The following is a 20,762-nucleotide window of genomic DNA, read 5'->3' as shown; positions in this document are numbered from 1 at the left end:
TCCATTGAGTCCAAAAGTGTGCAAGAAGCCAGAAAACCTTGGATAATTAGTTCTATTCTGTACATACCTGGATTTAAACAAATTCCTTTATACTGGGGGCTGAGAAGGAAGCTTCATGTAGGGGAAAGGGTTTCAACTGCCTTGCTGTGCTGCACAGGGTACTGGACTTCCTAGGAAGGAAATGTAGATGGGCTACATGTGATGTCTGTACATTAGGGTGAGAGTCACTGCTTGACTAGGTTTTGGTTTTGTGTTTGGGTGTTTGGGTTTTTTCTTCATTTTTCTCCTATGGAAGAGAGCAGCTGGGTAAGATCTGTGGAAGTCGTGCTTCCAGCTCTGCTCCTTTTTTGCTGATGCCTTGTGTTGAACTCTTCCTGGAGGATGAAATATCTCTTGGCACATTTGTTGCCATCTGCTGTTTGTCTCTGTTGATAAGGCTTAGTTAGCACTTTTCCTAGGAAAGTGCATGACAGTTTCAAAAACTGCTTCATTTACCTGTTGCTGTGGGACTAGGCAGGCCCTGTTCTAAATGTTTTCCAGCTGGTACATATCATTACTTTTTCAGATGACTAACATGAAAAATGATAATTGAAGCTACAAGCCTATTACGTAGTAAGCTTTAATTAGTTAAACTGCTTTGTATTTGTTTACTGTTGGTGCTAATGCTTTTGAAATTAATTGGCACTAAAGGGTGTTCAAAGTTTATATGCAGTCATTACAGTTGTAATGTGCTGTATTACTAGGTAACTTGACTTATTAGGTGACTTCATTCTCGATTATTGCTGCAAGTTAACAAGGCTGGAGTAATTACCTCATAAACAATACTCTTGCTCACAAGACAGATGCAGCCAGACCCTTCCTGCAGAGTTCGAGTGCCCACCGTATTCTCGCAAATAGGCAAGAGAAGGTGATCTGCATATGTCACCCAGCAGCAGATGGGGAAGATTTTTAGAAAGTGCGATAGCACACTTTCAGATCTTCTGTTATGCTAATGAAGTTTTTGTGTGAGAATGATAGCAATGTCAATAGCCATAATCTATCAATGACATCAACCCCCGGCATGTGCAAGCCATCAAAGCAAACACAGAATGCCTTTGTATGCATAGCTGGACAGTATAAACCAGTTGGTACTAGAGTGAAGGTCATCTCTCATTTTCCTAGAGTAGACTGAATACCTACCATACACATTCATTAAACTTTTTTTGAACAGAGGTTGTGATCTGGGTAAAATGGAAAATTTAGTCATGGGAATTGCTACACTCCGTAGGAATTTAACCCATAAATAGTTATTCTGTTACATGCCACTGATGAACTATAACGTGGCTTATATCAGCCTACAAGGGTCTGGTAGAAGAAATAATAAATTTACTGGATTAATATTATCTACTAAGTATAAAGCATTATTAAGTAATACATATTTAATGCCTAAGCTCATATTTAAGATGGTAGGGTTTATATCAGAAATTAATTACAAGTGGAGATTACTTTCATGAGTTGAAAAAGGGAAAATTACAATGGTGAAACGGCACTATGACTGAGCAGTGCCAACGTGCACCTCTTGTTGGTCACTCTCCAAAATGCCATAAGGAGAAGCTTCAGGTGCTGAATCTCCAGTTTTTTAAGTGTCTTGATCCAGGTTCTGATACTATTTTAAGTCCCTCTTTACAGCCAGCATGCAAATCTTTATTTAGGACCATCTTTCAGGAACTGCACACAGCAAGTCAGGTATTTACTGCAGCCCAGGAAACTCCTGTTTCCAGGAATGAAAAAGCCTAACCATAGATCTCCTTAATTTTATCTTTCTGTCACTTATATTCTTGAAGTGTAGATTGAGAAGAAGTTTAACAGATTCAGGAGTGTACTTTGCAGGTGAACGTGTCATGTGAGAACTTCAAAGATGTCACTGTGTTTCAAGTGGATAGGGTGGATAACTACTTTGCATGGTAGGCTGCTTAGTAGGTTTTATTAGAAACATCTGTGGAATTTTACAGTGGATGGTTCTTTGTAGCTGTAGTAATTTTGTCCCTTTTTGAGTAGTATCAGCTTACAAGTTAGAATCTGGTGTATGCAGAGCTGTTATAAAGACTTTAAACACTGGTGCACATGCAGTGGGTCAACTTTATAGGAATAGTTCTGAAGAGAGGATTTAATTATGGGTATTTTAAGGTATTAAGCCTACTCTTCAGGGATTTTTTTTTTTCTGATCTTTAGTATTTACAATTATGACATTTAATTCTCTCCTGTAAGAGAGTGTAGTTGCCCAGAATCAAAAAGACGAGGAGTGCAGAAAAAAAAAATCCTCATGACTTTCTCGTAACCATTACTCTTGAGGTGAGGAGTTATAAATATGGAAGCACAGGGCACTGCAGCTTAACTTATGTGCAACCTGTGAAGATAGAGAGGAACCGAAGTGCCCATTTCAGTTGTTTTACACTTTTCAGTAAGGAAAGAAAAGTAAGAATACTTTGTTAAATCATTACACAGTAGATGTGATGCTTCTAATAGTATCTGTCAAGTGCATCTGTTTGATAATGTAGAGGGTTCCTCAGCAGTGGATTCATTTTGATATGCCAGTCTTGAAACCAAGTTTCTGTATTTGAATCTACCGGAATTGTTGGGGTCATGTCTGCTTGAATAATGATAAAGCCTCCTACTTAGTCTGTCTACCTCAAGGGAATAACTAAGCATCCATCTTGACAATATTCCTCTGAACCAAGAAAATACATTTTTTTTCCCCAGGAGTTCCCTTTGAAACGTAAATTATTTTTAAGGTAATAGTGGTAGGGGCCCTGAAATGAGGCTCAATGAGGAATGAATATCTATCTCAAATTGTCTGTCATGGCCAGTGAAGATTAAAAAAAAACCCAAAAACAAAACAAAAAAAAAAAAAACCCACAAAACCCAACTTCACCTTATTTAAAAGGGAGCCAGATATTCTTATGAATAGGATTATGTGACATGTGTTTTTAGGGGACTAGGCTTGATGACTCAGTCCTGGATTTCTTAGTAGACCTTTTTGCCATGCAGTAGACTGCAAGCTGCTTCAGTTTTGTTCCATATAGTCTTGAAGTAATCGTGTCGTTCGGGTTCCCTGCTGTGGCGGGGACCATCACTAGTCAGAGGAGCCAAGAATCAAAATTCTGTAAATGTCTGATGTCCCAAATGTGTGTGGTTCAGCTCAGCATCTCTAATTCATCTCTTCTTCCTCTTTTCTCCTCACTGTCTTACAAATCCTGTTACGTGGTCAGTTTCTTGTGTTTGTTGGTGCAGATTCAGAGTTGCTGCAGTTGGCAGCATAAATGAGCCATGTTTCAGTTTTTCGTTAACTTCATGGCAAAGGAGTTGCATAGAGGTGCAGTGGTGGATTTCCCATTGTTCGTGTTACATCAAGATCATATGCCTTGCTTCTAAAAATTACGTTGTCGCTCAACCTGAAGTTACAGGCTTGAAGTAGAGACTATTAGTAAAATTTTACAGCCTATGTGTTACACAGAAAGGTCAATAAGGAATCACTGCAGTCTTCTGCCACAATAAAATCTTAAAATTTATGTGACAGATGAATTGGACAGAATTTGAATGAATTGGATATCTTTGAAAAAGGTCATTCTACATAGTTATAGAAGTCATGTGTGGTCAGCCAGAAAGGAACAGTATCTTACCCATCTGGCACATCATAAAAATATTTGTACTTAAAAATTGGTACTCAATAATCCTTTAGACTGGACCTTTCAATATTTACCTTCTTTAATGCCCAGGGGATTCTTTGTTCATGTACTCGGATGTTTATAAGAGGTTTCCTGTAATTCCTTCCCAGGTGTGCACAATCTGGTATCTTTAGTTTGTTTTAAGGAAATTGTTTGCTGTAGTCTACATCTCTGTAAATCATTGTGCAAGGAGAAAGTGATGCTTCACTTGTCTCAGTTCAATCTTGAAATGGTTATTGTAGAGTAATAACTCTGAGCATCAGTTTGTCTCTTTCCTCAGACCCTACTTACTCTTAGGAGGGATCAAATTACCTGTGCTACAATGAATTTAACCTCTGAATATGTTAAGAAATTTTGTATGCTTTTATATTTTCTGGTTTCTGGATAGGATACCTGATGTCATGAATTTTTGAAGTGATTAAATAAGTTTTCTAAACAGAAAAATTCCTAGTGGAGTAAACAAATATCTTAACATTTAGGAATCCCTGTACATTTTAACTGTTCTAACTTGCTTACTGCAAGTTGCCAATTTTTCAGGTTCTGAGGTGAAATAGGAGGTTGTGACTAGAAGATACATTGGACTGTATCTGTTTAGATAAGATTTCTTGTACAAGCTAGGGGATATTTTGGAGGTGTACATTGGAGACTCAAGAGCTTCTGCTACTGGGATGGCCCGAGGTTTTCTGGATAGCAGATGTGCCCCTGTGAAAAAGGATGAATTGCAAGGAGGGGACCCTGTGACATTGGTGGCTGAGTGCTGTGCCATGACTAAGGACTATGTTGTCCCACTGCAGTGGGCACAGCATTCTCTGGCATAGCAGGATGCATCTTCTGAGTGTAGTGGCTGGCCAGAGACATCACCTGATGTGCAGCAAAGCATTATTATACCAGTGCCTGAACCCCAAAGGAGAGTCCCAAGGAGTTTATTACAATCTTCTCCTTTATTGACACTCTGTTAATACTGAGAAAGTGGATGAGTTGAAGAAGGTGTGTTCTTCAGGTCTTTGTTCTTGTCTGTAGTTCAAGGTAACATTCATATCCCTACAAAGCTCAGGGTCTTCTGAGGGATGTGATAAGTATACCTATTGCTAATCTATTAATAAATGTGTATTAAATGTCTTTTCTTTATGCAATATTATTTATTATCACAATTTTGAGTGATTGCTTTAAAAAGTACTTCTTACGAGCATTTGCTCATTATGTTCCTTTATATTCAAAGAGCCCTTTTACCCCAAGTGTCACAGTCAAGATTTAGAACAAAGTTGTTCGAATTACTTTTTTTTCTCCTTCCACTTCTCTACTTTTCTTTTACCTTAACGTATTTTAGTCAAGCCTTAACTCTTGAGGTGATGCTTTGACTCATATGTATAAACATATTGTTATAGGGAATTTAGCCATGTCACTATTGTGTGTGATGTTCTGGACGCTGCTTGTTTGACACTATTTTTGGGGGTAGGTCTTTTGAGGTTTTGCTGTTGTTTCTAGTGTTCACAATATTAAAAAAGAACAGATAAGTGAAGGAATAAATGAAGAGCTAAAGACACAGAAAAAACCCCATGTATAATAGACACAGGGGAGCCAAAACTTCCTTGCGTATCTCCTTAATGGGTAGAAGAAGGAGAAAAAGATGTCGCTGACTCCATAGGGGTGGGATTTTTTTGTGGTAGAGGAAAACCTCTTGGAGCAGGTCTTACAGTGCTTTTACGTCTATAAGGATACTGGAGGTGTTTTGTACAACTGGGTTTTGTTTCTTGATAACTTGTCTTCCTTACAAAATCTTGTTTGTTTTTGTAGTGCTCCTTCTTCTGCCTTCCCCCACCTCCACAAAGTGTTAGATGTCTTCACTGCCAAAGCATCCACATTTTGTGTGTCCAGTCACTTCCCAAATTTGTTGTCAACCCTGGTCTTGTTTTTTGGCCTCTCTAGTTGAATACCATGTTGCTTATAGATCAAGGTGGGAGCCTGGAATTACGTTCCCAAAGCTGTTGTGTAAAATTAAACTCTCACACCTGTTTGAATTAAAGTGAGGTGTTTGGGGTGCGGGTTAGGGGAGGAGGAGATGCCAAAGGGCAGGAGGGGAGGACAGGCTGCTGATGAACTCCAGGGTGATGCCGGTGCCAGCCAGCAGCATCCGCCCGGCTGCTCCGAACTGGCATTTCTTCCAAGAGGGCGAAAGTGGGAGTTGCTGGCCAGACTCTGGTTGGCTCTCTGGCTGAACCAGAGGGGCTGTTTTCTGCCCAGAGAACAAAGACCCGCTTTTCCCCTGGGAGGGAGGAAGGGAGGGATGTAGTTCTGGGTCCATCGGCACGCTCTGGCCGCGCGTGGTGTTTTGCAGTTGCTGAGCTGTACGCAGCAGCGCGCCTTGCGCCCGCGCACCTTTTATTCCGTCCCTGCACTGCTCTTCCAGCCCAGCCGCGGCGTTCGCTGGCGGCTCCCTAATGAACTCAGGAATGTGCCGCTTGTGGCTCATTGCTGTGGGAGCAGAAGGCTGAGATGACTTGTACCGCTGTGTAAAAGATTAAGCAGTGTCCGTCTTCAATGTATTTCTCTGTGGGCGGGTTTTTTGTTGTTTTTTCCAAGTGCTTCCCCCATCTGTCTGTGTCTGGATGTTTGAGCGCTGTGTTACCACTGACCTTGTTGTTTTGAGGTGTGATTTCCTAGCTTTCTCCCTACTATACACTAGACAGGTTGGAGTTGTCCTTGAACCTGCCCTCCCCTTTCTAAAGCGAAGAATGAGAAGCCGTTAAGCAGCTTAAGTGTCGGCGGCGGCGCAGCTGACAGGAAACCTATCTGCCGCTTGGCCCCGCGCGCTGCAGCCTGACTTGCCGGTGGCACGCGCCCGAGCTGCGCGAGCCTGGTGAGGGCTGGGGGGTGCACGCCGGGGGTCCCCTCTGCGCCCCAGCAAGGTGGAGTTTGGCTGCGGACGTGGTCGGAAATTGCTGTCTGTCCCAAAACGTTGCGGCCGTTTGCCACAGCTGTCTGTCCTGTCAAAACAGTGACTCGTCTCAGGGTTAAAGGTTGATGAAAACTGTTGCTAACTTGAGATGATTGATGTTGGAAAAACTAATTAGTGAGCAGGGGCAATTAATTTGATCACTTGTAGTGTAGTTTCTCTGCCAGGTTTTGAAGAACTTTGCTGAGGAGCACCTATGTTACCAGCTGCTTTCTTTTTAATTGAAGTAGGGATGTATTTCCAATGGTCTGCTTCCAAGAGGAAAGATAGGTAAATTAATAAGCAACACTTGAATTTAATTGTGAAGGATTCCTGCGTGATCTCCAAAGGGTGGCAGGGCTCTTTTTGCTTAGAGGTGGAAACGTCAGATACTCTGGTGAAATTTTCAAACGAAATACCTTGTGATAGAGTTGAGAGCTCATAGGCTGTGCTCAGCGATGGGAGGTGCTCTCTGTAATTGGGGAGGAAAAAGAGGAGTGTTAAAAGGGTATTCTGGTAACATTACTTTTGGCTTATTCGATTGCTGATGACAAGACAATGTGTTTCCACTTTGGTCCACGCTGCTAAAGTGTAATATAATTATTTGTATTAGACACCAGCCACCTGTTAATATCGTTCTTCTAAAGGTCATTGTGTGGTGCCTTGCTGTCTGAATTTAATGGCCCTGTATCAGGTTTGTTGGTCACTCTTTTGTGTGACACCGGACAAGTGTTTGTAGGGAAAGAATGTGAACCTGATACCCCGGCGGCAGGGGAGAGGACCGGGGAGAGGGGAGTTCTGGGGACGGGCTCTGCTGCTGCTATTGTTGGGCCAGGGCTGGAAAACAAGCAGCTTCTTTCTGAGGTGCTTTCATCTAACATAGCTCTTGTTTGGAAGAAAAAGAAATTGCAGTAATTTCCCAAGAGAAGCAGACTGATGTCTGTAAACCCTAACTTTTTGGTACCCTTGGATGCGTAGGGGCAGGCTGTTCCTGACCTGGGCTCTAAGGAGGGGAGGGGAAGGGGTGCTGCTCGACTGGCTGGCTGGCCTCCTAATGCCATGAAAAGAAAGTGAGGCCGTGATAATGTAATTGTGCCTAGTGACAATGGGTAGGTGCTTGATAAGTTATTTTTAAACATATGGTGTTGGCAGTTAACCTTAATCCTGGTGTTGGATTCATTTATTAATGTCTGTACAGTGACCTCAAAAGGCAAAGCACTGCATCGTTGAGAAATGTTGACCTTGTTATCTGACAATTTTTCATTTTGCTGAATATAAGGTTGGCGTGCGTTTGACTTGAACTTCCACTCTTCCCACCTGACCAGGTATTAGCTTTTGGGAGAGGTGGGGTACAGGTAGGACTTGCGGATGAATTTCTTCCGCGCCTGTATCCAATGAATGGAGCAGATGAAAGTGACTGCTGCTGCAGAGGCTCAGCTGAATGACTTTGTTTTCAGATTTCCAGAAAATGAAAGCTTCAGCTGCCAAAAGAACAAAACAAAGCACCTGGTTTACCACATGGTGTAGGATGTTCCAGCACTTGCAAAGAAGGAGGGTTGGCTTTAAGCCATCTATATTCCAGCGTCATTAGTAACTGCTACTGTTGGATTGAATTGCTGGCTCAGAAAGAGCAAGGGCTTTTAGAGTCTTCTCTGCAATTGAAAATATTCATATGAAGAACTCCATTACTGCCAATTTTATAAGGAATAAGGATCTCACTTTTATCAGTTGCATATTTATTGGTTCAAGCCATTTGAGCTTCATTATGCATCTGTAGATAGCTCATTGTGTTTGTTTGAAATGGGTCATTAGGGTCTTCAAACATTGTGGCTTGATAAAAATCTAATTGATTATTTCTGCCATGAAAGAGTTAATGAAGGATCACTTGTGGCTTTTAATTTTCAGTTAATTGGAAAGAACGGCTGTTTTTGCCTTGGCACTCATGGTTAAAAGTGCCAAATATAGGCTTTTTTGTGTGTGTGAGTTGAAGGAGGAGGAGGGGCAGGAGGGGAAAAAGTTACATGTAAATCATTTAGCCATTAACCTAATGTGGTGGATTTATAAATCCTATTACTATAAGCCCTTTTCATTTCCACTGAGGCCTGACGTGTGCTTGATCCTGCTAATGTAAAATTCATTCTGTCTAAGTGATTACTGAAGTAAGACACTTCTAGTCAATTTTAATCAGATTGTGTGAAACTTGCTTGAACAGTAATGTTAAGTAAGACATGGACACAGTTTGGCCATGTCTTAATTAGCCTTACAAATCAGTTAGACTAGGAATCAATCAGTGAGCCAAGTCTATGAACCTTTTGACACGTAATGCTTTCTGTGAGGGGAAAAATCTATGCTGAGGGCTGAAAATACAGGGCTTGGAAGCAAGATTAAGATTGTAATTTGGTGGTTTTGTTTTGTGGTGTGCTTGGCAGTCCCTCACAGTGTGCAAGTCCTTACAATGCAGCCCTCATTGGTGTTTCAGAGTTGAGGCCAGTGGGGTGCTTCCCATAGCCCATCATAAATTCCTGTCTCTGCAGCAGGAGCAGCAATTGGAGTATTTTTCTGAAGCTGCTTCTGCTCCAAGATATATCTGTTATTTTGGCAGAGGGGGGCAAGGGACAGCTTATCTTAAAATGTTGTAACCCCCTTCTTCCAAGCCTTCTGGGAGCTACTGAATTGGATTCATGGGACAGCTACCCTTTGGGGGTATAGCTGTCCCTGGTTTTTCTGTAGGGATACATTAGTATGGAAGATGACTGCCTCACAAGCCTCACAAGCCTCACAAGTATTGCTCGCTGTTGAGATCAGAGCTGGTTTCTGTGGAATGTCATCCTTTGAAAGACAAATAAAGAATGTGCTGTTTTTAATGTTTCTCTCGGCTCATTGCTTTTCAAGTAGGCTTGACATGAGCCTCAAACTGACTTTCACTCCATATTATTTTACCCAGTTTTTGAAGACTTAGTACTAGCCAGTGTCTTTACTATTCTCATGTAAAATTTCTGTATTGGTAACAACTTTTGGTATTTTCTTTTGATATCTGAACCATTTCCTTTTATTACCAAGGTGCTTGGAAAACTTGTCATGTCCTTGAAGGATCCCATACAAGTCTCTGTTGGTCATTTTGTTTTCCTACTGTTGCTTATGGTGTCTTCCACAGCACAGTGAAAAGCCTTAGGATGCTTGCAGTATATGGAAATAAAAATGTTTAATACCAGAGAGCAGATGTTCTCTCAAAGTAGGCAATATCTTCTGCAGAAGTCGTAACTGCATGTGTTGTGGCAGTTGCTGGGGGCGTGACTCTCTAACCTGGTGGAAGACAGGCCCGTTGTGAATGACCAGCTTAGACTGGAGATTTTGTTCTGCTGTTGTAGAAAAATGACCTGCACGATGATTTTATTTTTAAGCTTGAAAAAATTTCAAGCTTCACCATCAGTGGAAGCAAACCCTTTTCAAAAGTCACTCTAGAAGCCTGTATGCTACAGGCTTTGTAAGTTGTTTTTATTGCTTAACTGCCAGGTAATTTAAATATCTTTTCTCTTCCTCTGTCTAACCTGTTAAATTATCTCTCTCTGTTAGGGTGGGTGTACCTCATTTAGTCAGATGTTACTTAGTTGATGATATGACTGTAAGCACATGTGGAAAAGAGCGGGGAACAAGTTTTTTGCTTGATCTGAATGCCTCTTTGTCTTCTGTTTTCTCTTTCATAGAGTTACTGTTGGTCTGCCAGGTGTGCCTTTTTGAATGAAAATGAGAAACTTCTCTAGTGTAGAACTCTTACAGTGTGGTTGGGATGAGGCTCATTTGAAAAGCTTTCAAATTAGATGTTAATTACCTTTCTCTTCTACTGGATAATCTTCTGTACTTTAACCAAATAAGGATAATCTTCTATACTTTAATCAAATAAATATTCAAATACTTTGAATTTGCTGTATTTCAGCTTTCTGACACTTTTCTTACGTGATGGATTGTAGCAAAGCAACTGCTTATGAAAAGGGAGAACTGAAACAGAAAAATCATAGTAGTTCAGGTGGATGGCACATCTGATCCATTAGCGACATGTAGTTAAGTGTAGTTGATCTGAATAACCATACAGCGATGGGCTAGCAGATGAACTGTCAAGGTTCACTCCAGTCTTTTTTTTTTGCCGCCCCCCCCCTTTTTTTTTTTAAAAATTGTAGCTGCCAGTATCATAAGAACATAGCTTGAGAAAGATGTAATGGAGATGTAAGTCCATTCTAGATAATATTTTAGGGTAATGTTTTTATTGATCTTGGTCAGACTGTGGTTGATTCTTGATTTTGAATATTAAAGTGTATATCTTCCTGTAAATGCTTATGTGTATATGGTCAAAATAAATGTCTAAGTTAAGAAACATAAAGGACTCCAGGATACCCAGCCTCAGAAAAGAACATGACCTATAAAAGAGAACAGATGTCTCTTATCAGCCATATTGCATGTATGTTTCCTGGGAAAATCCTTTCAAATCTCTTGTTTTGCAGCTCATCAGGACATACTAAAATTAGTCTTACCTATGTCAGAAAGCAGCAATATCTCTTCAGTGTCCCAGATGTTGGTGGGCAGGTGGGGTTTTTACCCAGCAGATTTAATGTATTTTTTAATAAGTAAAAATTTCAGTGTTCTTGGGTATTTCATGGGCACTTGATATTCTTCTGTTCTCTAAAGGGAATGTGTATGGGCTTTTTTTGTGGTGTTTGTGTCATTTTAATGGTAAGACTGATAGATTTTGTTTGTCTGTTTGTTTGTTTAGTGAAACACAGGAGGCTCTGTCTAAACATCACTAAATGCCTTTTTTATTGTGAGGGTGACCAAGCCCTGGCACAGGTTACCCAGAGAGGTTGTGGAGTCTCCATCCCTGGAGATACTCAAAGGTGTCTGGACAGTCAGCTCTACGTGATCCTGCTTGAGCTGGCGAGTTGGACCAGATGACCTCCAGAGGTCCCTTCCAACCTCAACTAGTCTGTGATCCTGCGATTTTGTTTGGGGTTTTTTTTAGTTCAAACCAGGTCTTAGAGTACCAGAAAATTCCTACAGGGATTTCTACTCTTATAACATACCCCTATCTTTCCTTCTGTTTTGGGTGTTGGTTTGGTTTGGTTGTGGGTTTTTTTATTTTTTATTTTAAGCACCTGTAGTAATCTAGAGGCATTAAAAAGCAGCTTAGCAACATTTGTGTCTATAATAGCAGTGGGTGAAATCAAGCCACTGTCGACCAGTGCTTATGGTTGGATTATTATGTTGGCACTAAAACTTCTCTCAGGGCCCTGCAGGTCTCATTTCAGATATGATTCTAATGAGGATATTGAATGACTGATGTGACAATAATGTAAATTAGTGCTGGTGCCTTCTATTTAAACTGAAAAGTAAGAGCAAGAGAGAGCTTTGAAAGAAGGCTTCCTTGGCACATGAGTGAAAGCTGAGTTTTTTATTAATGATTCACACTCTTGTAATAAGAAGTAGGGAAGCTTGTTAGCTATGTTTTTAGATTAAACAAAACCTTTAGGTTGTGATGTTCTTTCTCTAACAGAATTTGTGGGATGAAGAATTTAAATGAAAATTTCCAAAGTCAAAGAGTGATTGAGTTAAAGTATGTAGCATGAAATCAATCCTGTCAAATTGTAGGGAAATAAGTGAGAGATTTATAAACATTGTTAACGTTTTAGAAATCTAGTTTTGTGCAAATGTGTTTTGAGCTCTTTACAAATGAGTTAACAGTAGGTCTAAATGACAAATTAAGGATTTAAAAAATAATCAGCATGCCTCTCTTGCAGTAATGGATTTATGGAGGTAGCATGCTTTAGTTGCATTTGTAATTAAGGTTTTTCCATCATTAGAATAGAAATGTATTCCTGTTGAGCAATATCATTTTAGATGAATTATGTGGATTGAATGAGTGGCAAAACTCCCCTCCTTTAATCCGATATGTGGCTAAAAGTCAGTACTGGGATTGGATTTCTAGAGGGTCACGTTGAAAGCCTAAATACACTGGGGTTTTTTCCTAGCCTTCATATTTCCATATTCTTTACAATTAACAAACAAATCTATATCCTGTGGTATTATACAATGAGAACGTAACAACTTGGCTTCATTAGTAAAGCAGCCATATACTGCTATTAATTTTGAAACTCTAAATACTGAAATGGGTGGGCTGTACGTGGAGTGCTTAATGACAGACTAATGCATAAAAGTAACTTCTGAAACTTGTTTCTTTGCATGAGTTCACGGTCCTGAAAAATTAAATTGAATGCTTTGATAAGCTTCTAACTTCGTTCTGTTTTTAAAGACAATGCAAGTGTCTTCTGTTATGAGACAGGCTACAAATGGTATTAAAAATGCCCTAGACTGCAATTTCAGATAACTGACCATTAACTGCTGAAACCTTAGAGGATGATAATAAGGTGGTCCCTTCCAGGAATTTGCTTTTGCATGAAGTTCAGCTTTTCTCAGTTGGAGTACTCACAAAATTGTGTCATGGAGCATGTTACTGTTTCTACAGGGAACTCCATGACATCAAATGTGGTTCCATCCTTAGCTCCTTTAGCATCTATAATATGTACGTTATTGTGGATGTCTCTGGATAGGCAACAGTTTCCTATTGGAAAGGTCTCTTTTTTCCTATATGTCGTTATAGGAAAAATCTGGAAAGTGAAGTTGCCCCAGCCCACTCTACAGTTCCTATTCCTGACTTAGAGTTGCAAGCCCTATTTAACAGGCAATTTAGGATTGTTAACTAGTAATTTTCTTTTTTAGTTAGTTTAAAAATAGCTGAAAGCCTTAAATAAGTTTTTTAAAAAAATATATTTGTTTTTCTACATTGAGATCTATGTGGCAGAAATTAGCCATACATCTTATAATCATCTGGTAGGCCAGTGGAAATTTTTTTTTTCTGACATACTTTGTAAGTGCTTACTTTGTTTTTTGGTGGTCTTTTATGTCCTGAGGAGCTCCATCTTCTTTTTTTTTTTTTTTTGTCAGACATATCTAGAGAATTCAAGAAGCTCATTTTGAAGACATGATCTAAAAAGACTGTCTGACACATTTTCAGGAGCTCTTTCCATCTATACCCAAGCCAGCTTCATTAAGTGCTGTACAGAGCTGACACTGAACAAATAGGAAATCTGTCTTGAGACTTCATGCTATTAATCATGCATGTTCTTCGTCGTCTTTTCACATCCTTGGAGCAATCAGTAGGTCCTGCCTGAAGCAGGAAAGGTTAAGTGTCCCATGTAGAGTTGAAACTGTTTTCTTTCCCTGATCCCACCTAAGGCAGCAGTTAAGAGCTGCCACAGGGGCTAGTTGGAACAGACTGTGTAGAAGCCACATCAATACAGTGGCTGGTGTTTGGACATATTGGAGCTTCTACCTACCCTGCTCCTACTTTTTCACTACTTTGATCAGTACCAAATGTGGCTGTGAGTGTCTGAGACTTGAGCACGGGTAGTTATTTAGTCTTTCCATTCTATACTGTTTAGTACCTTGGTAGAAATCTTAATTTGTTACAAGTGCTCATTTCATTCAGGTTTCATTGTTCTTTGGAATTTGAATAATCGTTGAATTTCTTTCAGTTATCTGTTGTAACCAGGAAAGGTGGCACAATATCAAAGATGAAGGTTTCCCTACCTGCAGCAACATTTTCCCTGGTTTCCAGCACTTCGTGTACATGGTCCTGCATGAAGTAAAACTTACCATGTTACTTCTCTTGGATGCAGCAAGACTCATTTTATAGCAGATTGTCATCATCTTTTTTTGCCTGTTTTTTTAATCCTAAAAGGACTCGCTTTCACCACATGCTTTGCCTTTTAAGTATACCTGATTTGTGTACACCTGATCTCTCATCTTTTGCATTTGAGTAGCCCAGTGGAAACCTGAACATCCCAGTATAGCTAGGAAGTTGAATGTACAGGAGCTTCTCCTTCGTTAATCAGAGTCTTACAATGTATCAGATCTGGAGCAGATTATTTTGGAGACTTTCAGAATGATCCTTACCTTCAAACTAGGGAGACGACCTGACTTAAAGGTGGCACTGAGTCACTCAGGGTGTCTATCCGTCAGGAGATCATGTCTTCTGTCATACTTGGCTCTGTGTGAGACTCTGAATTGCATCTACCAAGTTCCCTTAGTTGAGGGGTGAGCATGTTTTTACATGACTTGATCCTTAAAATAGTACCTGTAGAACATAATCTAAGCTATTTACTATTTAATGTAAATAATATGTAAGGATAGATCTTTGAGGATCATATACTCCTAGAATAGTTCAGGTTGGAAGGCACCCCTCGAGATTGTTTAGTTCAATCCTCCCTGCTCAACTAGAGCAGGTTTGTCACAACTATGTTCAGTTGGCATTTGAGTATCTCCAGGCATGGAGACTATACAGCCTGCCTGGGCAACCTGCAATCCTTACAGCAAAGAAGCTTTTGCTTGTATTTAAACAATGCAAGACTTTGTATTTCAAGGGGTTTTTTTTTAAATTCAATTTATGCCCATTGCTTCTTGTCCTTTCACTGGGCACCAGTGAGGAGAGTCTGCCATGGTCATCTTTACTCCCATCTATCAGATCTATATAAACGGTGATAAGACCTGGAAGACAGGGATGGAGAACAACGTTAATTCCCCATAATCCAGGAGGAAGCAGTGAATGACCTGCTGCATCACCTGGACACTCACAAGTCTATGGGGCCTGATGGGATCCACCTGAGAGTATTGAGGGAGCTGGCAGAGGAGCTTGCCAAGCCAATCCATCATTTATCAGCAGTCCTGGTTAACAGGGGAGGTCCCAGAGGACTGGAGGCTTGCCAGTGTGATGCCCATCTACAAGAAGGGCTGGAAGGAGAATCCAGGGAACTAAGGCCTGTCAGCCTGACCTTGGTACTGGGGAAGATTATGGAGAGGTTCATCTTGAGGGCACTCGCAGGTCATGTGCAAGACAACCAAGGGATCAAGCCCAGACAGCATGGGTTCATGAAGGGCAGGTCCTTCATGATCCAACCTGATCTCCTTCTATGACCAGGTGACCCGCCTAGTGGATGAGGGAGAGGCTGTGGATGTTGTCTACCTGGACTTTAGTAAAGCCTTTTACAGCGTCTCCCACAGCATTCTCCTGGAGAAACTGGCGGCTCCTGGATTAGACTGGTGCCCTCTTCGCTGGGTAAAGAGCTGGCTGGATGGCTGAGCTCAGAGAGTTGTGGTGAATGGCGTTAAATCCAACTGGCGCCCAGTCACAAGTGGTGTTCCCCAGGGCTCGGTTCTGGGGCTGGTCTTGTTCAATATCTTCATCAATGATCTGGATGAGGGGATCGAGTGCACCCTTGGTAAGTTTGCAGATGACACCAAGTTGGGTGGGAGTGTTTATCTGCTCAGGGGCAGGAAGGCTCTGCAGAGGGGTCTGGACAGGCTGGATTGAGGGCCCGAGGTCAACTGTAAGAGGTTTAATAATGCCAAGTGCCAGGTCCGGCACTTGGGTCACAACAACCCCATGCAACGCTACAGACTTGGGGAAGAGTGGCTGGAGAGCTGCCCAGCAGAAAGGGACCTGGGGGTGCTGGTTGACAGCCAGCTGAACATGAGCCGGCAGTGTGCCCAGGTGGCCAAGAAGGCCTACAGCGTCCTGGCCTGTATCAGAAACAGTGTGGCCAGCAGCAGTAGGGAAGTGGTCACGCCCCTATACTTGGCACTGGTGAGGCTGCACCTCGACTACTGTGTTCAGTGTTGGGCCTCTTGCTACAAGAAGGACATTGAATTGCTGGAGTGTGTCCAGAGAAGGGCAACGAAGCTGGTGAGGAGTTTGGAGCACAAGTCTTATGAGGAGCGGCTGAGGGAACTGGGATTGTTTAGTCTGGGGAAGAGGCTGAGGGGAGACCTTATTGCTCTCTACAACTACCTGAAAGGGGGTTGTGGCGACGAGGGTGTTGGTCTCTTCTCCCAAGTAACTAGTGATAGGATGAGAGGAAGTGGCCTCAAGTTGTGCCAGGGGAGGTTTAGATTGGATATCAGGAAAAACTTCTTTACTGAGAGAGTGGTCAAACATTGGACCAGGCTGCCCAGGGAGGTGGTGGAGTCACCATCAGTGGAAGTGTTCAAAACATGTGTAGACGTGGCGCTTCAGGACATGGTTTAGTGGGCATGGTGGTGTTGGCTTGATGGTTGGACTTGATGGTCTTAAAGGTGCTGTCCAACCTTAATGATTCTATGGTTCTAAGACCCTGCTCTGAGCCTTTTCTTCTCCAGATTGAGCAGTCTCAATACTCTCAGCCTCTCCTCATATGACAGATGCTCCAGGCCCTTTAATTATTTTTGTGGTCCTGTGCTGGATTTGCTGCCGCATGTGCAACTCTCTCATACCGGGGAGCTCAGCTAAATGCAACACTCCACATGTGTCTCACCAGGGCTGCATAAGGGGGAAGGACCACCTCCCTGAGGTCTGATGGCAGTGCTCTGTCTTGTGCAGTCCAGGGTGTCCATGGCCACCTTTGCCACAGGGGTACGTTGTTGGCTTATGGTCATCTTAGTGTCCACCAGGATGACCAGGTCCTTCCCTCCTGTCGTGGTTTAGCCCCAGCCAGCAACTACGCACCACGCAGCCACTCGCTCACTCCCCCATGGTGGCACGGGGGAGAGAATTGGAAGAGTAAAAGTGAGGAAACTCATGGGTTGAGATAAAGACAGTTTAATAAGTAAAGCAAAAGCCGCGCACGCAAGCAAAGCAAAACAAGGAATTTGTTCACCACTCCCCACGGGCAGGCAGGTGTTCAGCCATCTCCAGGGAAGCAGGGCTCCATCACGTGTAATGGTTTCTTGGGAAGACAGACGCCATAATTCCGAACGTCCCTCCACCCCTTCCTTCTTCTTTGTCCCAGCTTTATATACAGAGCATGACGTTATATGGTATGGAATATCTCTTTGGCCAGCCTGGGTCAGCTGTCCCAGCTGTGTCCCCTCCCAGCTTCCCGTGCACCCCCAGCCTGCTCGCTGCAGGCCAGCATGAGAAGCTGGACTGTCCTTGACTACTTAGCAACAACTCAAAACATCAGCACCTTATCAACGTTTTTTTCATCCCAAATCCAAAACATAGCCTCACGCTAGCTTCTATGAAGAAAATTAACTCTACCCTGGCTGAAACCAGGACACCTCCAAAGCTGCTTTCCAGCCGATCAGTCCCAGAGTCCATGGCGTTATTCTTCCTGGTGCAGGACGTGTTATTTCCCTTGTTTGAGCTTGATAAGATTCCTGTAGGTAATGAGACATTTCCAGCCTGTCAACATCCCTCTGAACAGCAGCATACTCATCTGGTACATCAGCCACTCCTCCCTGCTTTGTATTGTCAGCAGTCTTGCTTAGGGTACGCTCTGTGCCATCATCCAAGGGATTAACACAGACACTAAGCAGGACTGAACCCAGTACTGACCCCAGGGGTATGCCACTAGGGACTGGCCTCCACCTGGATGATGTGCTGCTGATCACAACCCTTGGAGCCCAGCAGTGCAGCTAGTCTTCAGTCTACCTTGCTGTCCACTGACCTAGCCCATACTTCATCAGTTTGGCTTTGAGGAGACAGAGTTGAAAGCCTTATTAAAGTCAAGACAAACAGCAGCCACTGCTCTGCCCTTGTTCACCAAACCACTCACCTCTTCACAGAATGCTACCAGCTTGGTTAAGCATGATTTCGCCTTTGTGAATCCACACCAAACACTCCCAAGCACCTTCTTGTGCTTTGTGTGTCGGGAGAACAATTGTTTTCACCGTTAGTTGCTCCATCACCTTTTCCCAGGGCTTGAGGTGAGGCTGGCCTCTAGTTCCCTGGAATCTCCTCCTCTTTGCCCATCTTGAGGATAGCTTTGACATTTGCTTTCTTCCAGTCCTTGGGAGCCTCCTGTGATCGTCATGTTTTCCACCATGTTTCTGTGATCCCAGTGAAGTCATAGCCCTTTAACTGCATGCAGACTTTAATTCCTCCTCTTTGTTCCCCATGCCATGTGCATTAGCATACAGGCCCTTCAGAGAGGCCTGCTGATGCCCTGAAAAAGCGTAGGAGCTTTCTCTGTAACACTGTCCTGTAGACACTGCCTTATTTACATGAATATGCCTGGAAGAGGGCCCCTTTCAGCCCTGTGTTGCTGATTACAATGTCCTTCCTGTTCACATCATGCCCCACCCTTTGCTTCCCGTAGTGGTTTGCAACTTCCTCATGGACATGTACTCCTGTCCCCATCAATCCTGGTGTAAAGCATTCCTTACCAGGTTGGTCAGCCTGTTGGCACAGATCGTTTTGCCCCAAGTAGTCAGATGGATCCTGCCTTGTTGAAGCAATTCTTGGTCCTCAGAGGGAGGTCCATGAACATCAAAACAAAACCCTGCTGCCAACACCAGCTGTGCAACCATGAAGTATGAGTTAGTATTGTTTAGCTTTATAAAAACAACTGTCATGTTGTCTATCTAATTTAATGAAATAAAATTACATGCTTTATGAAAATCTTGCATTTAAGAAATTAGGTAAGAGAACTTTCTTTGGAGGGTAATTAGAGGCTTAAATACTTTTCTGAATTTGAATAGATGTTGCTTTAATAGACAACCACTTAGTCATGATGAAAGAATAGTTTAGTTTCAAAGCAGTTCAAACCACTTACAAAGATTTTTTTGATGGACACAACGTTCACACACAATCTGTTCATTACCAAGACTAGCATGTCCACTCATCTCTTATAAAAATTTCAGGATCATTTTCAGTAAATATACCTGTATCTAGACAGAGGTTGCCTTGCTCTGCTGAGTTTACGTATTGCAAAATGCCTATGGTTCTTCAAGAAGAAGGCTGTGTTTTTCAGTAGAAGTCCTTTTTCTTTGAAGAATAGTCATCAGGTAGCGAGTGTTTTCTGCATTTGTTTTTCTCTTTAGCACTTGCTTGTCCCACCCAGCCCCTCCCTTTTTTCCAAGCACACAAGTTGTGGTTATTACTTAGAAGATGCTGATCAGGAGAACCTTAGAAAAGTAATCAAGGTTCACTTCCTGCCAACTCCATACTCCCTTGTTGCCTTAAAAAGCCTTTCTTCAACACACCTTTCTTTTGTAATGAAATTTTCTTTAACAGTTGGAAGACAAGGGAGGAGAGCCTTACGGTGTTGTAAGTCCTGTTTTCTGCTTTTCACTCACAAAAAAAAGGGGGGGGGTACAATTCTCAAGGAAATTGTCATCATCTTGGATAGTGCACTGAGTTTTTCCACTGCTTAAAAAAAATATCAGTCTTTAGAGTATTAGCTTTATTTCTTTTCTGGTTTACAAAAATACTTGATCTTTTTGAAAAACTGTCTTCACTATTGATTCTGAGACCTTCTCCCTGATTTCTCTGGGACTTCTAGTTATATGGCTATGAGAGTAACTTACCTGGGAGATGAGACAGTACTTACATTCCTATCACCTCAAGATTGAGAGACACGCTTTTATATTTGAAGGATAATTTCTAAAGCTATAGTTCAACTTAAACCTGATGTGGAGGATGGTATGGTTATTCTTCCCTACTCAGGAATAGATATTGCTGTTATTTGGAGGAAATCTCTGTGCTCTGGTTTAAACCTTGACTAGATTTTAACTTGTCTCCTGTTTCCTGTCTCTCCAAACAGGAAACCTTGGTTTATAAGTAATTACTTTTATTTTTTTACTGTTCTTGTCATTTTATTTTTTTCTAGTGGAAGACTGATTCTCTATTGCTCCATGTGTTAAACCAATTGAATTTGGGAAACAAAGCAAAATAAAGCTTTCCTGTCTAAATATTTGTTCATTTCACTGAAACAAATGCTGCTCTTTTCTCTAAGGAGGATATACTTGTCTGTATGCATTTAGATACTGAATAACTTTACACATGTTTTGGTTTTATTAGGAAATAGTAAATGATGCTTATCATTCTTGCTTATTAGAAGTGTTTTTACTTCTGGTTTCTGATACAATTAGCTTTTGATGTAGTTGCAGTGTACTTGAAATGCACAGAAAGTTTTCTTATTAAGGAAAGCTAGCTTTGTGTCTTATAGTTAAGTACAAAATGTTCATCAAGCATAGATTTGTTTAATGGATTTAAACAAAAAAATATTCATAAGAGATAATGAGCTGAAATTGGTTTGAGTACC

The 20,762-nt window shown here is 41.7% G+C and overlaps 1 protein-coding gene across 1 annotated transcript in view; it reads left to right on the top strand.

Moving 5' to 3' along the window:
* POLA1 (DNA polymerase alpha 1, catalytic subunit) overlaps positions 1-20,762 on the top strand; it is a gene marked incomplete at both ends in the record, with an annotated part of 209,080 nt that overhangs the window by 51,046 nt on the left and 137,272 nt on the right. The gene's annotated exons all lie outside the window — the stretch shown is intronic.

This window comes from Phaethon aethereus (genome assembly GCF_964289735.1).
Source record: "Phaethon aethereus genome assembly, chromosome: 1".
Lineage (NCBI taxonomy): Eukaryota > Metazoa > Chordata > Aves > Phaethontiformes > Phaethontidae > Phaethon > Phaethon aethereus.
The sequence above is the reverse complement of the archived record's forward strand: the minus strand, read 5'-3'. Positions and strand labels throughout refer to the sequence as shown.